Source organism: Macaca fascicularis, chromosome 5 (assembly GCF_037993035.2).
Source record: "Macaca fascicularis isolate 582-1 chromosome 5, T2T-MFA8v1.1".
NCBI lineage: Eukaryota > Metazoa > Chordata > Mammalia > Primates > Cercopithecidae > Macaca > Macaca fascicularis.
The window spans coordinates 38,770,934-38,783,471 of NC_088379.1; the positions used below are offsets into that span (position 1 = coordinate 38,770,934).

Consider the following 12,538-nt stretch of genomic DNA (forward strand, 5'->3'; position numbering starts at 1 on the left):
ATAGTCCTCGCTGGTGTCCAGGCGAGGTCCGCCGACGCCCTGAGCACCCGGCCTGCCACGGCGGCCCGGCAGACTGCCTCTGTCACCAGGACCCTCTGTCCACGTCCCCTGTGCGGCCAGCGTCAGAGCCATGGCGACCGCGAAGAGGCCACCAGAGCACAGCCGACCCCTTCGTCATCCGCCACTCAGAGCAAGTCTACACCCGTGAAGCCAAACTATGCTCTAAAGCTCACCCTTGCTGGCCACACCAACGCAGTGTCCTTCCTGAAATTCAGCCCGAATGGAGAGTGGCTGGCAAGTTCATCTGCTGATAAACTCATTAAAATTTGGGGTGCATGTGACCGGAAATTTGAGAAAACCGTCTGGTCACAAGCTGGGAATATCCAATGTAGCCTGGTCCTCAGATTCTAACCTTTTTGTTTCAGCCTTAGATGACAAAACCTTGAAGATACAAAATACAGGAGGTGAGCTCGGGAAAGTATCTGAAAACCCTGAAGGGACACAGTAATTATGTCTTTTGCTGTAACTTCAATCCCCAGTCCAACCTTACTGTCTCAGGATCCTTTGATGAAAGTGTGAGAATATGGAATGTGAAAACAGGGAAGTGCCTCAAGATTTCACCAGCTCACTCAGATCCAGTCTTGGCCATTCATTTTAATTGTGATGGATTCTTGATAGTTTCAAGTAGCTATGATGGTCTCTGTCCATCTGGGACACTGCCTCGGGCCAGTGCCTGAGGACGCTCACTGATGATGACAACCCCCGGTGTCTTTTGTGACATTCTCCCAGAACAGCAGATACATCCTGGCTGCCACGCTGGACAACACTCTGAAGCTCTGGGACTACAGCAACGGGAATTGCCTGAAGATGTACACTGGCCACAAGAACGAGAAATACTGCATATTTGCCAATTTCTCTGTTACTGGCAGGAAGTGGATTGTGTCTGGCTCGGAGGATAACCTTCTTTACATTTGGAACCTTCAGACGAAAGAGATTGTACAGAAATTACAAGGCCACACAGGTGGTGTGATCTCAACAGCTTGTCACCCAACAGAAAACATCACCTCTGCCGCGCTAGAAAATGACAAAACAATTAAACTGTGGAATAGTGACTGTTAAATCCCTTTGCTCCCTTACGTGATAGACTGTCAGGAAGTTGACCTGGATTGGCAAGAAACATGGTGTCTCAGAGGTGGTCCCCCCGGGGTCTGTGCCTGCGGGTCAGGACGGGGCCTGATTTGAGCCTCCTTTTTGAAGACTATTTGGCTGAGTGCGGACCACTGGAAAGTGCTAAAAGTTGCTGGTGACATTTCTCGCCAATTCTTCTAACACTGGTGGCACATGCCTGTAACACTGTCTAGGGAAGTGCCTTCTAATACCGTCTAGGGAAGAGTTCCTAGTCTATTGTGTTCAAACAGAGTGAACAAAAATTTTTAATTTTTTGTTTCAAAAGGGTGAAGTTCAATTTTTAAAAATAATAAATATAATAAAAATCTCATGGAACATCAATGTAAAATAATTAAAATGGCATTTTATTAGCACAGTGTATGTTACAGTTTCAGATTTGTAACATTTACTCTGTAAATAAAAATAGTGAATAAGAAAAATGAAGCTATTTTGATACACATGCAAAATTGGGATTTATGGATAACAGTTGCTGTCTTCAGCCTCAAGAGTCTACTTACTTGTTTTGGTTGCACAGTATTGAGAACAGTTCCAATATAGCTAAATAATAGTAAATTTCAGTTAGTAGCATAGCTTAAAAAGAAAAAAAAATAGTAAATAATTTTTAAAAATTGTAAAACACCTCATCTTGGAATCTCTGGATGCTTTCCAGTTAAATTTAATACAGAAACTTGAAAGAGGAGTAGCAGGAGATGTTTTTGTTTTGTTTTGTTTTTGAAACAGAGTCTCACTCTGTCTCCCGCGCTGGAGTGCAGTCACGCAATGTGGGCTCACTGCAACCTGCACCTCAAGTGGTTCTCGTGCCTTAGCCTCCTGAATAGCTGGGATTATAGGCACACACCGCCATGCCAGGCTAATTTTTGTGTTTTTAGTAGAGACAGAATTTCACCGTGTTGCCCAGGCTGGTCTGGAACTCCAGGACTCAAGTGATTCACTCATCTTGGCCACCCAAAGTGCTGGTATTACAGGCGTGCGACAATACTCCCAGCTAATTTTTTATATTTTTAGTAGAGATGGGGTTTCACCATGTAGGCCAGGCTGGTCTCAAACTCCTGACCTCAAGTGATCCACCCACTTCGGCCTTCCAAAGTGCTGAGATTATAGGCTTGAGCCACTGCGCCCAGCCGGGGCTGCTATTTTTGAATCTGCTTTTACAGAGCAGGTGGTACCTTTCCCTTCCTCTTTTCCCTTTTCCTTGCTGGCTAGAATGAAAACATGATGCTTAGAGTGGGAACAGCCACCCTGGACATGAAATGGGGGACTTGTGTCAAGGACAGCAGAGCGACCAGATGAGGAAGGCTTTGGCCTTTTCCAGCCCTTGACCACCTACCTGGACTTTTATGTGAGAGAGAAATGCATTACTATTCTGCTTAAGACACTGTAATATTGGGTCCCTCTTAGAGCATCCAAGTTTATATGCTAATGTAATTTGTAAATTATGTTTATTCTAATGTTCCTAAAATAAATGCCTATTAAAATTTAAAAAGATGTATATGCACCTAAAATAATCTCCCATGTTACTAGCATTATCTAGTGAGTAGTCTCTTACATGTCTGTATTCAAGAAAAATGAAGGGAGGAAGGGAGCAAGCGGTCACTGTATCCAGCTTATCCTCTGAAGCTTTAAGTCTGCTTATACATATTATTTTGCAAGGCTAGCACTACAAAACACTACAAGAACACACCTGAGTTTTGGTCTAAAACTTAAACACACTGCCAGTATGTGGTGATGATAACAGCTAGTTGGGGACCACATGCTCTGGAAAGCTAGGATGAGTTTCTAAATGACTAACAAAGTTAATGCCTTTTTTTTTTTTTGAGATGGGGTTTCACTCTGTTGCCCAGGCTGGAGTGCAGTGGCACAATCTTGGCTCACTGCAGCCTCAACCTCCCTGGCTCAAGTGATCCTCCCACTGCAGCCCCCAAATAACTGGGACTACAGGTCCCCACCATCACACCTGCCTTTTTTTTTTTTGTCATTTTGGCAGAGATGGGGTCTTTCCATGTTGCCCAGGTGGGTCTCAAACTCCTGAACTCAAGCAATTCACCCACTGTGGCCTCCCAAACTGCTCGGATTATAGGCATGAGCTACTGCGCCTGGCGTTTTTTTGTTGTTTTTTTAATGTGATAGCTGTGATTGTGCCACTGCACTCCAGCCTGGGCAAGTGAGACTCTATCTCAAAAAAGCACAAAAAATCGACTGAGTGCAGTGGCTCATGCTTGTAATCCCAGCACCTTGGGAGGCCAAGGTGGGTGGATCACCTGAGGTTAGGACTTCGAGAGCAGCCTGGCCAACATGGTGAAATCCTCTCTATACTAAAAATACAAAAATTAGCCAGGCGTGGTGGCGGGCACATGTAATCCCAGCTACTTGGGAAGCTGAGGCAGGAGAATTGCTGGAACCAGAAGGCAGGGGTTGCAGTGAGCCAAGATTGTACCATTGCACTCCAGCCTGGGCAACAAGAGTGTGAAGCTCTGTCAAAAACACACGCGCACACATACATGGTAAATAAAATCTTAAAATTAAAAAAAAGAAAGTGACTACAAAAATAAAAAACACCTCAATGTTTCCTTTTACCATTTTAACCTTTTTTTTTTTTTTTGAGACAGGATCTTGCTGTGTCACCCAGGCTGGAGTGCAGTGGCACAAATCGGCTCATTGCAATCTTGACCTCCCAAGCTCAAGTGATCCTCCCACCTCAGCCTCCTGAGTAGCTGGGACTACAGATACATGCTACCACTCCTTGCTAATTTTTTTCTAGTATTTGTAGAGTTGGGATCTCACTATGTTGCCCAGGCTAGTCTTGAACTCCTGGCCTCAAGTGATCCTCCCTTCTCGACCTCCCATAGTGAGGCAGAAATTAAAGAAAGAAGAAATAAAAACTAAAAGAGAAAAACAAGTTTCTCTATATTAGGTTGTCTCATCCCAAAAACAGTAACAGACAGAGCCCAGGCCCAGGCAAGGTCCTGATAACACTATCTAAGAAGTCAGAACCCAAAAGGAATGTGCTCTGGAGACTCTCCCAGCACCCCCCAATATAAGGATAAGAAAAACAAAATTCCTCTTTTAATCCTTTACCCGCTCCCCACAAATATTTTGCAAGTTTTATAAGTTCCTGTTTCTGCTTCAATGCAGCTGCAAGGTCACAGCTGTAACGCAGCTGTGCTAGAGATTACAAGACGTGTCACTGTTTGATTAACTGTCTTTATTCTGCTTCTGTAAGCTTGCTTACAAAAATCAAGCCCTGTCTTTGTTCTGGTCTCAATTTTTTGGACATGAGTCCACTGAGCCAGTGCACACCTTAATAAAAATCCTCCTATAACACCCATTTGGTCTCTCTGGTCCTCTGATTCCTACAACATTTTGGTGAGCCATCCAGGAGAGGAGACGACAGGTTTGTTGTCTCCTTTGCCTGTGGGGCTGGAGCCCTGGGCTGGCAGGATACCTGTGACCCCAGGCATGCCATCAGGAGAACTTCAACCCGGAGGGGAGATCAGCTCTTCTGCGACCCAGCGGTGTCCCTTCCCTGACAGTGCAAGGGAACCTAAAGGGTACAGGACGATTCCAGGGACAGCGCGCTTCAGGACCACGGTAAGGTATTGGGGCCCAAAGCAGGATCCGTCCCACAAGGACGAAAGGGGAGCTGATCACTTCCCAGGGTGCAACTAGTAGTCCGACACAGGATGCAAGAATGGCTTGTAAAGGTCGGGGAAACTTACACCCTAGCCAACCCAGGACGCGAGAGTGGCTCGCAAACACAGTTGAGAAAGGAGAACTGGGAGAGGGGAAGTGTGTGAAAGTGTGTGAAAGTTTGTTCCAGGAGGAACCAACGGGGGGGTGACATGTGGGGCCTGCAGGTCTCTTAGTAGAGACTGTATGCTCCAAGCGAAGTGTGCGACCCACCAGGTCTAATTGATCTGAAACAAAGGAAGAGTGAGTGTGCTATGCCTGGGAAGGAGGAAATGGGAGGAAAATCGTCAAAACCTACCCCATTAGAATGGGGTTAAAGAACTTCAGAAAGGGTTATGCAGGGGACTATAGGATCAAGTTAACCCCCCAAGGGTTGAGGACCCTCTGTGAAATAGAATAGCCTTCTTTTGATGTCAGCTGGCCGGCTGAAAAGGCTATAGGTAGGGAAGCAATTGGCCGTGTATTTAGGGTTGTAACCGGGGTTGGAGGACAGCCAGGGCACCTGGACCAGTTCACCTAATATCCACTCATGGCTGAATGCAGCCCTGCCTAGCAGCTTATTGCAGAACGCTCCTAGCTGGAGCCATGCCCAAAGTGAAAGTAAAATCAGCTTTGCCGGCAAACAGGGAGACAAAGGAAAAGTCTCAAGGAGAGCAGGAAAAACCAGTTTTTCAAGCTCCAGAGAAGGCAAAAAAGGCTTCCTCCCTATACTCCAATCTACCCACCTCTACTGAGACGAGCAGCCCCTGAGGGGTTAGGTCCAGGTGGGTACACGCCCCCAACCTCACCCAATAGGGAAGAATCAGAGCTCCAGGAAGTTAAAGTGGAAGATCAGGAAAATCAGGCAAGCCTTCTCCAGTCAGGCCGCACTCAGGCTATGCAAATACCTCTCAGGGAGACAAGAGGACCCCCCTCTATCATAATGAACAAGGTCAAATCCAGGGAAGAGAATGAACCTTCATTCATTTTCAACTACTCATCTCCTAAACTGGAAGCACCATACCCCTTCCTACAAGGAGAAACCTAAGGCCCTTATAGATCTGGTGCAGTCCATCTTTCTAACATACAATCCAACTTGGTCAGACTGCAAACAGCTCCTCCTGACGCTGTTTAATACTGAGGAGTGCCGGAGGATAACTCAGGCAGCCCTCCACTGGCTAGAAGCCAATGTACTAGCAGGCACAGTGAATGCTCAGCGTATGCTCAAGGCCGGTTCCCAGAAGCAGACCCGCACTAGGACCCAAATGATGTCACCCAGTTTCAGCAACTGCAGAGGTACCGAGAGGCAATCCTGCAAAGGTTGAGAAATGGCAGAAAAAAAGGCAATCAATATAGGGAAAATCTCAGAGGTGCTCCAGGGAGCAGATGAAAGCCCTAGCCAGTTTTATGAAAGACTGTGTAAGGCATTCCAGCTTTATATTCCGTTTGACACTGAAGCAGCTGAAAATCAGCGCATGGTGAACATGGCATTTGTAGGACAAGCCCAAGGGTGACATCAAATGGAAGCTGCAAAAGCTAGAAGGGTTTATGCAGGCATGAATGCCACCAAGCTTATAGAGGTGGCCACTAAGATGTATGTTAACCGTGACCAAGAGGCAAAGAAGGAAGCAGATCAGAGGCTTAAGAAAAAGGCAGGCTGGCCGTGGTGGCTCATGCCTGTAATCCCAGCACTATGGGAGGCCGAGACGGGCAGATCACGAGGTCAGGAGATCGAGACCATCCTGGCCAACACTGTGAAACCCCATCTCTACTAAAAATACAAAAAAATTAGCCGGGCTTGGTGGCGGGCACCTGTAGTCCCAGTTACTCGGGAGGCTGAGGCAGGAGAATGACGTGAACCTGGGAGACAGAGTTTGCAGTGAGCCGAAATCACACTACTGCACTCCAGCCTGGACAACTGAGCAAGACTCCGTCTCAAAAAAAAAGAAAAGAAAAAAAAGAAAAGAAAAAGGCCAATCTGTTAATGGCAGCCCTCGTAGAAAGGGAAACTAGTATTGTAAGAGGATGTGGACGTGGACGTGGATGTGGAAGAGATCAAGTTAGGCAGAGATCTGAGAGCCGGCTGAGGCTAGAGAGAGATCAATGTACATGATGCAAAAAGAAGGGACACTGGAAGGATGAATGTCCAGAAGGTAATGAGGAGAGTAGTCAGGGCCATGGTATGAAGAGGCCATCGGCCATGGGCTGCTGCACCCTGGGAGAACCAGATAACTATCTAATCAGACTGGTAGGGGCTGAAGGATATGAAGACTAGGACAGACTGGGCTCCTTCTCTTTAGGCCCCCAGGAACCAATAGTCACATTAGAAGTTGGGGGCCAGCTAATGGACTTTATGGTAGACACTGGGGCTGAACACTCAGTAGTGACCTGACCTCTAGGGCCACTAACCAAGAGCTACACAACTAGGAGCCACTAGAGTCTCAGAGAAAAGGCCTTTCTGTCAGTCAAGGAGGTATGTTATAGGAGGACGAGGGGTCCAACATAAATTCCTATACCTCCCAAATTGTCCAGTTCCCTTGCTGGGAAGAGACCTACTCCAAAAACTGCAAGCACAAATTGCTTTTGGGCCACAAGGAAATACAACTTTGAGCCTAACTGAGCCGAAGGCCATGATGTTAACCCTTACTGTCCCACAGACTGAGGAATGGAGAATATATGCAAAAAAAGGCTCCAGAACCGGGAGTAAATGAAATGTATAGGTTACTTACTAAAATTCCTGGAGTATGGGCTGAAGATAATCCACCAGGGCTGGCTGTAAATCAGGCACTGGTAGTGGTAGAGTCAGAACCAGGAGGCCGCCTTCATTGCGGTGTAGATAGAGTAGATGAGGTGTTCTCAAGCTGGAGAGATCTTACAGAACAACCCCTTGGGGACCCAGATGTTGAATACTTTACAGATAGAAGCAGTTTTGTACTGTAAGGGACCCGACAAGCCAGGTATGCAGTAATAACATTAAACTCAGTAGTAGAGGCACAGTCTCTGCCCACCAGAACATCAGCTCAAAAGGCAGAACTGATAGCCCTGACAAGGGCCCTATTGCTAGCAAAAGACAAAAAAGTCAACGTCTGGCTGGGCGCGGGGCTCACGCCTGTAATCCCAGCGCTTTCGGAGGCCGAGGCGGGTGGATCACGAGGTCAGGAGATGGAGACCATCCTGGTTAACACAGTAAAACCCGTCTCTACTAAAAATACAAAAAAATTAGCCAGGCATGGTTGCGGGAGCCTGTAGTCTCAGCTACTCAGGAGGCTGAGGCAGGAGAATGGCATGAACCTGGGAGGCGGAGCTTGCAGTGAGCCGAGATCACGCCACTGCACTCCAGCCTGGGTGACAGTGTGAGACTCCATCTCAGAAAAAAAAAAAAAAAGTCGATGTCTACATGGATTCTAAGTATGCCTTTGCTACATTACATGTTCATGGAGCTATATATAAAGAAAGAAGACTTTTAACTGCAGGAGGCAAAGAAATAAAGTACAAAGAATAAATTCTACAGCTCTTAAATGCTATGTGGGCTCCAAAAAAAGTAGCTATTATGCATTGCAAAGGGCACCAAAAGGCAGGAACACTAGAGGCCAAAGGAAACAGAAAAGCAGACAGGGAGGCAAAACGGGCAGAAGTGACTACCCTGCACTGTAAAGAGGAGATCTTAGCTTTGCCTCTCCTCCCAGAGCTTCCCCTGCCAGAGGCCCCAAATTATTCTCCAAATGAAAGGGCGTAATGTGCCCAAGAGGCTGGAAATTACATTGAAGGAGGATGGTGGAAATTCTCAGATGGGAGGCTAGCCATTCCTGAAATGGTAGCCCCTAAGTTTATAAAACAATTCCATCAAAGAACTCATATTTTTTAAAAATGGCATTAGAGACAGTACTTAGACGCCATTTCTGTGTGCCACGGCTCACTGTCATTGCCCGAGCCGTTTGTGAACAGTGTCTAACCCATGTTCAGAACAACCCTCGGCAGGGGCCTACCCGGCCCCCAGGATTTCAAGAAATAGAGGCCACACCTTGTGAAAACTTGCTTCTGTACTTTTCCGAGCTGCCCCTAGCAGGAGGCTATGGGTACATGTTGGCCTTTGTACCTTCTCAGAGTAGGTCCAGGCTTTCCCCACCCAGACAGAAAAGGTGCAGGAAGTAACTAAAGTACTGATAAGAGACATTATTCCCAGATTTAGACTGCCTCTAACTCTAGAGTCAGACAACAGACTGGCATTTGTAGCTGAAATAGTTCAAGACCTAACATGGCTGTTAAAAATAAAATGGAAATTACACACAGCCTACCGGCCACAAAGCTTAGGAAAAGTGGAGTGCATGAACCAGACGGACACGCAAGCAGCTACTGAAGAAATATTGCCAGGAGACTTATTTGAGATTAGATCAAGTCTTGCCCATGGTCCTCCTCCGAGTCCGGTGCACTCCCACTAAGCAAACTGGATATTTGCCCGATGAGATTTTGTTTAGCCGGTCACCCCTAATCATAGGTCAGATTAAAGGTGATCTCCGTGAGCTGCGAAAACTAACTTTGAGAAACCAAACACAGGTTTAGGGATAGCCATGTAAACAGTTCATAGCTCGGTACATGAAAGAGTACCTGTAAGTCTAACAGACCCAGCACACCTATTTAAACCTGGGAGCTTTGTTTGGGTTAAAAAAGTGGAATCCAACCACTTTGGGACCCATAAGAGATAGGCCCCATACTGTAATCCTGTCCACTCCCACTGCTGTTAAAGTTGCAAGAATCGTGCCTTAGATCCACCACAGTCGGCTGAAACCGGCGGCCCAAGACTGGTAGAGCAGCCAGCAAGATCCAGACCACCTGACCCGACTCATCCTGCGACAAAACCAAGCTGCCAGTAGAGACAGCAGCCCTGCTGTGGTCACTCCGGAAGCTGACCAGTCTACGCACGGTGGAAGCTGGTAGAAACAGCAGGCCTGCTCTAGTCACCCCAAAGGCCGACTAGTCTATGCACGGCTGAAGCCTGAAGAATCATCATCAGGGAAGTAAATGTAGCCAGAAATCTTAAGTCCAATGACTTTCCCTATAATATTAATTGTTTTGCTGTTGTTCTGTCGCTTTAGCCAACCCACTTCTCTGGGTAAACACCTCTTCTGTCCATGCTAGATAGAAGCATGCCAATCCTTGTTTTGCTCTTGCTAGTTCCCATATCTATGCTAAAAAGAGAAAGACTCACAGAGGAACGCCCGCACTGCCTGCTACCACATGGTTAAGAAACACAAGAGTTAAGACTTTATTGTACTATACATATTATGAGTGAACAGGAAACCATCTGGGGACTTGCATGCACAACTAGACAATTTATTCAGTCTGTGACCCAAGAGATGGCCAGCCTTATATATGCTATAATCCCAAGCTCATACCTGAAAACCAAGAGAGTCCCCAGACTCCCTCTTCAGAGGTTGGTTTTCGTCCTTTGGTGGATTTAAAACATAAATGGAAGTGGTGCTGGTTATATTAAGTGGTTGCTTAATACTCCCTTGCCTCTTACCCCTGCTTGTCAGAAGCATTCAATCGACTATAGAAGTCTTAGTAGACGAAACAACCACCACTCGACTAATGGCTCTAAGTACCAGCCATTGCTAACGGAAGAAAATTATGCTGCCATGAAGAATTAAATAATAGTGACGCTTTCTATTAAACTTTATTTATAAAAAGCATCAAAGGGGGGAATAAGGCAGAAATTAGAGAAAGAAAAAATAAAAACTAAAAGAGAAAAACAAGTTTTCCTGTATTAGGCTGTCTCATCCCAAAAAGCAGTAACAGACAGAGCCCAGGCCAAGGTACGCCCCTGATAACACTATGTAAGAAGTCAGGACCCAATAGTGCTGGAATTAGAGTCAGGAACCACCATGCCTGGCCCATTTTAACCATGTTAAAGTGTACAATTCAGTGGCATTGAGTACATTGCCAATGTTATGTAACCATCAGTGTCTCCATTTTGACAACCGAATGAAGTCCAAGCTCAGTGTAGAGTTCAAGGCCTTCCACAATTTGTCCTTGGTCTAATCTTCCAGTCTTCTCCAGCTATTCCTCCTCGTACTCCCTTCAACTCCAGAAAAAAGATAACTTGCTTTCCCTAAAAGCAGCCTGAATCTTCCTCCTTCCATCTTTTTCTTCCCATTGCTTCTGCCATGGACCTGCCCATTCGAACCCACCCTTCCCCTACTAAGATCATGTCTCTCCATTAAGATCCACCTCAAATGCCACCCTGCCTCTGGGGAGCCTTCCTGTTTCCCTCAGCTGGAGTAATCTTTACCTCTGTGCCCACACAGCATTTTAAAAAATCATTTATGGCTATTTTCTTGGTTGGGCCAGTTATTTGTGTACCTGCCTCTCTTAAGACCTCTCTCATTCATCTATGCCCTCTGTTTCTTAGCATCACACAGTATCTGCCTTATAGTAGGTGCACAGACACCTAATTTGAAATATTATTTTTTGAGACGGAGTTTTGCTCTTGTCCAGACTGGAGTAAAGCAGCATGATCTTGGCTCACTGCAACCTCCACCTCCCGGGTTCAAGCAATGCTCCTGCCTCAGCCTCCCAAGTAGCTGGGATTACAGGCACATGCCACCACGCCTGGTTAATTTTTGTATTTTTAATAGAGATGGAATTTCTCCATGTAGGCCAGGATGGTCTTGAACTCCTGACCTCAGGTGATCCACCCGTCTCGGCCTCCCAAAGTGCTGGGATTACAGGCATGAGCCACCGTGCCCGGCCCTAATTTGAAATATTCTAAGTAGAGTTACTTAAAGGTGAGTACAAATGAACTTACTTTACACATTATACTTAGACCTTACCTTTGCCAGCTCAGTTGTCTTACTGAACCCTCCTCCACGTCCCCTATCCCAAACCTCCTGTAGAACCTCAGACCCTTTCTAATAGCTAGGAGTCCCCAGGAGGGTGGAGGCCACGTGCTCACTTCCATTTCAGCTGCTCTTCAAGCAATTTTGCTTTAGCAACCTTCTGATTACTTACTTATTCATTTATTTTTTGAGATGGAGTCTTGCTCTGCTGACCAGGCTGGAGTGCAGTGGCGTGATCTCGGCTCACTGCAACCTCTGCATACCCGGTTCAAGCCATTCTCCCGCCTCAGCCTCCTGAGTATCTGGGATTACAGGCACCTGCCACCAGGCCCAGCTAATTTTTGTATTTTTAGTAGAGATAGGGGTTTACCCTGTTGGCCAGGCTGGTCTCAAACTCCTTACCTCAGGTGATCCGCCCATCTTGGCCTCCCAAACTGCTGGGATTACAGGCGTGAGCCACCACGCCTGGCCAATTTTTGTATTTTTTAAATAGAGACAGGGTTTCACCATGTTGGCCAGGCTGGTCTCGAACTCCTGACATCAACTGATCCTCCAACCTTGGCCTCCCAAACTGCTGGGATTGCAGATGTGACCACTGCACCCGGAGCAAACTTCTGATTCTTTCCTTGAGATGCTACTTCATTATTCTGTCTAAAGCCATTGGTGCTTGTTCTTCTCTTTTCTTCTACTTCTTCTTCTTTTTTTTTTTTTTTTTTCTGAGACAGAGTCTCACTCTGTTGCCCAGGCTGGAGTGTAAAGGTGCGATCTTGGTTCACTGCAGCCTCCGCCTCCTGGGTTAAAGTGATTCGCCCTCCTTAGCCTCCTGAGTAACTGGGATTACAGGCACC

General features: G+C 46.5%; 1 pseudogene; it reads left to right on the plus strand.

Annotated features, from left to right (window-relative positions):
• Positions 1 to 1,267, plus strand: LOC102116514 (WD repeat-containing protein 5 pseudogene; annotated as a pseudogene).
• Positions 1,268 to 12,538: the final 11,271 nt, after the last annotated feature.